The following is a 5083-nucleotide window of genomic DNA, read 5'->3' as shown; positions in this document are numbered from 1 at the left end:
TCTTTATATAATGTTAAATTAACATATGTGGCTTAAAAATTAATAAGATTAGTTTGCAAGGGTTTTATTGTATTGTCCTAAAAAGTACTTCAATAATCTATTTCACTTTGTTGGTATCAACACAGCCTTTAACTGAAATAGAAATACTATGAAATTGCATTCTAAGAGCAGTTTGTAATGAACCAAAAAAAATCCTAAGGCAAATGCAATATAATAATTATTAGAGAAATTTTATCTTTGATGAATTATATTATTACTGTATAAAGTAAGAATGCAATTTATCACAATGATATTGTTGAACCAGTATCAGTTTTTACTTCACTAAATTTGAACAAATGATTCATTAAGTACTCAAAATTTTGTTATTCTTTTCATATTTTTTCTTTGTGTGTGTGTGCATAGAAGGATTCTGCTTTACAAAGATTTTCATTGTACATTAGGTCCATTTAAATTTAAGCTCTCGAGGGCTTGAAAAACATTATTTCCAGCTTACAGGGTGTCAGGCATTTTGCTAGATGCTGAGAAAATAAAGACTAATGATTCCTTATTTAGAAGAGTACACAGGCTAATGGAAGAAGCTTTCATGCATATGACTGAGTAGAGTGTAATATACTAAGACTAAATGTCAAGGGACACAAGAGGAAGAGGTGATTTATATCGTTTGTGGATGGAGGATACACGTTTTCAAAGGAACTGGCATTAAATTGGACTATACAGAATATGTTGTGCATTTTACCTCTGAGTCCCATATTCTCTCAACAAAATTTCCTTCAAATCTATGTTTTCATAATTCTGTAATCCTTTTTCCTCCCACGCTTTCACAGTTTTGGAGCTAGAATATATATGAAGCAGTAATGCATGATGAGAAACCTCCTTGATGACTAGTCTCCTGAAGATTGCAGACTTCTTCAAATACACTTCTGACAGCAGGAAACCAGTAAATTCCTATGAGAAAATTGTTTTACACATGCTCTTTATGTAACAGAGGGTTATACTGGGAAGTAGAGGGATTAACTTAAAAGGTTTCAAACCTTTGAAGGGGTTTCACTGAGTCACCAGGGGTCCTCTTTAAAAGGTTAAAGGGTGACAAACCAAGACTAAAATTCAGACATTTAGAGTTGGAGTTTGAATGTTTAGCCTATTTTGTTTTGTTTCCAAGTCTACATCAATATCTCCTCAAACTGCATTAGTTTTGGAAAATGGGTATTTCTTCTTCCCATGTACTTATTTGTTTGCTCACTGTCTTTATGAATATTTCCAAAGAGTGATTTCAGAGAAATAAAATGATCCACATATAGCATTACAAACTGGAAATTCATAATATTCATTCTTTTTCCTTTTTTTTTTTTTAACTAAGGGGTTATATATTTTGCAAAATTTTCATTAGAAAATAATTAATGGCCTAATTCCTTGGCCCATGAAACAATATAAATATTAAGGTGGATGAAATATTTTACATATATTTTTAGGTTCTTTAAATTTAATTGTAAATTCTAATATTTAAATATTTGTATATTTTTTCCATTAAAGCATTATTAAGTTATTCATGTGCTTTGAATGGGATTTTATAATTTTTGTTTTGAAAAATACCTTAAAGCACTTTATATCTCATATTGTCCACAAATACATATTAATGCACTCCATTCTTTTCCTACTAGGTTTCTTGCCCTGCACATTTTCTCAAATGGTACCTCTAAAAATTAATAAATATTTTTATTCCTTGAGATTTCTTCTTTTCATTATTTTTAAATGTAATGATAAAACGTAAAGGAGTTATTTTAAAACAATACAACTTCTTCTAACCCTCTCCAACTCTCCCCTTAGGCTGCCCATGGTGTAGTGTTACATAATTATTTTTACTAGCCTGTCTTTCCAAATATTAAACATAATGAGAACATACAAGGAAAACCAGATTGTTTTTAATTATATCAAATTAAGAATGAGAAGATTGTAGATAATGATGACTTTGCATGTTCTTCCTTAAATCCACTTTAATCCACATTTTTTTCTTGCATGTTACCAAAACCAAAACTCATTGCCATCGGACAGTTTAAATCATTCCTCTGGTTTATTAGTTATTTAAAATCCATTAGCTATCAAAGAAATATAAGTTAGTTTCTAATATATTAAAAGAAATGTAAAAGATTGTAAAATATAAGCTAAAAATAATGTAATAAAATTATAAGTAAGTTTAGTAAACTCAATATTAAAGTCCTATGTCTCAGTTTCTATTTTCCTACATATTATCTTGCTGAATGCTTTTGATAACTCTGTGAGATAGATATTCTTACTCATGTTTTACTAAAGAGGAACTTTCAACTCAGAAAAATGACATATTGTGGCCAATACCACACACACTTTGACCAACAGAGGTCAGGTTTTGGAATACAGCAGATATACAATATTTGAGAATGAAAATATGATCCTGAACATCTGTGAATAAGTGGCAAGTCTAGACACATAAATGTCAGTTATATGCTTTTGACAACTTCCTGGAAACTGATAGAATCATGCTTTATCTGTTCATAAGTGAGTGAGAAATTCCAGATGCATGGCCTTTATGAAACACCTTGACCTAGGCCTAGAGAACAATTTCCATTGCTCACTTTCTCAGCAGAAACTACTTTGTTAACTTCAGTTGCCTGGGAGGGATTTCACGTAGAAAAGCACTGAGGAGTTTGTTTTCATTTGTTTCCTCGCCAGTGTCTGTTGTGGTAATGCATGTTTGCCCTTTATATTAAGTAGCTATTCTTTGCATTTCTTTACCAGGTCCCAAAGCAGAGAATCAGTAATGTACAGAGGCAGGGGTATTAGAAAGAATGACCACAGATCTAAGTTCTACTTTCACTCCTACTGTACATGTTGGAAAAGCCACAGAACCTCTGGGCTTTCATTTGTGGGTTAAATTTATTAGATCAATGACCTGTAATTTCCTAATCACTCTAAAAACATCTCCTACAAGTGTTATGGGTTCCGATTAAAATAATAGCCACTACAATGTCCGCGTTTTTAAAGAAAGGTTTTATTCAGGCTAGCCGACTGCAGGGAGCTGAAGTGCGTCCTAGGCTGTAGTGCCTTATTCTCCTGAGGGGCTGAGTTATATAGGTTAGAATTACTTCCTGACATGTGGAAATTGTTTTAATTCTCTTTGTTTCAGAGACTCAGGACAAGGAGAGACCAATAGTTGTTTTTACCAGGTGTATCCTGTTTATCTCAGGTGCATCCTGTTTCAAGCGGCGAGAGGTGTTTTCTCATGTTTTTCTTTGGTGCAGCTACCACACAAGTACATAGTATAACTTTGAAAAATATATCCTAGACCTGTTTTTCAGTTCCAGGTATGCATGCCTAAGGTATCTGTGGGCACAAAACAGAGATAGCTAGCAAAGGAGATGTTTTGCATAATAGCCACTCTGAGAAATGTAATCTGATGCTTGAAAAACTATAATCAAATATAAACATTGGACACATCTCTAAATGATTCTTATATGTGACATATAAGACAAAAAGTCCAAAATATTGCAAAGAGATATCCTTAATGGGTTTAAAATATTTTGGGTTCCAGCTTTGTCTAGGATTAATGATTAAGGCACAAAGAAGAATGATGTTAATGATAATAATAATGGTAACAATGAATAATTCTGTCAGACTAAAATCTCATTATATTATCTGGACTTTAGCAACAAGTCCAAGGAGCACTAACATGATAAAATTGTTTAGTAATCCCATAGCTGTAGTAATACAATGTGTCTGTGTAATTGCCACTTTTAGCCTTTTCAAATGTCAGTAAAAGGAATTTTTCCCTCTTAATTCAATGATGTTGATAAAATACTTAATCACATTCTATTATCCTGGAATATGGAGTATATATTTTCTCAACCATAATTTATCAGAGCTAAAATCTATGAACTCTATACCACTTTATAAAAATTACAGTTATTGTAATATTTAAGCAGGATAGCCAATTACATAGAAAAAAATACCAAGTTATTTATTAAACTATTTACTGATTCTTTCACATTACAGATTCTATGTAAAAACGTTAACATTTTTTAAAAATGTTACTACATTTCTGGAAATATTCATAAATATAATATGGAATAAAATCAGTCATTTCAGTAGAAAACAAGGAAAATAATTGTCATTCAGAAAAATCTTTAAATAGAATGCCTGCAAAGGTCTTTAACTGATGAAGTAATAGCTTTCATAACTAGCTTACTAGTCACTAGCAGAGGAATGCCTTTTGAATTCATTATCTTTTTCTATCTTGGATAAGATACACTATTAAGAATGAGTCAACTGTAAGAAAAACATTGCTATGGGTTGTTCCATGTCAGTGGTTCTGAAACTGTGGTCCAAGGACCAGCAGCATCAACGTCACCTTGCAGACTTTTTAGAAAAGTAAATACTTGCAACCCAGCTTAATCTACTACATTATAGATTATAGGGTTGGAGTCTACAATTTCTTTCTTTCTTTTTTCTTTTAACAAACCCTTTAGGTATTTATGATGCATGGAAAAGATTGAGAACTGTGGCTTTATGTTCAGGAAGTCCCTAACTTACATCAGGGTCCCATTCCAAGAACTCTATTGTAAGTCCATTCTGAAATAAGTCAAATACCTCATTTCTTTTTTTTTTTTTTACTACTATTGGCATTTATTATAATAATTTTTATAAATCTGGTTTTTCTTTTGTCTTTGGATGTTGGAAATATTATATATAAACATACAGATATATTTTAATACATAAATACAAAAAGAATGCACAAAGTTACTTTGACAAAGAAGAGTTGAATGACATTGGCATTTTGTCTTTTATGGTCAGTTGTGGATGGTTCTTGATCATGTGGATTATCCCTGGGAATGACAATGATATTGCTAGTCAGAAAATTAGAGAAAGCTGTCTGTATAGGCTTTCCTTTTTTCTTCATATATTTTGCAGTAATATCTCACTGCTTCCTGAATCTGCCTTAAACTTTAGCAAAGCTATCAGTGTTCACATTCTTGTTTACAGGCCACTGAAGCTTTTGATTTAGTTTAGAAAATTCTCCAGCTAATTATTATTATTACAACTGTTATTCAAATTT

The sequence above is a fragment of the Orycteropus afer genome, unplaced genomic scaffold, assembly GCF_000298275.1.
Source record: "Orycteropus afer afer isolate SDZICR_OR568_19922 unplaced genomic scaffold, OryAfe1.0 scaffold00372, whole genome shotgun sequence".
Taxonomy (NCBI): domain Eukaryota; kingdom Metazoa; phylum Chordata; class Mammalia; order Tubulidentata; family Orycteropodidae; genus Orycteropus; species Orycteropus afer.
Note: the sequence above shows the minus strand (reverse complement) of the source record.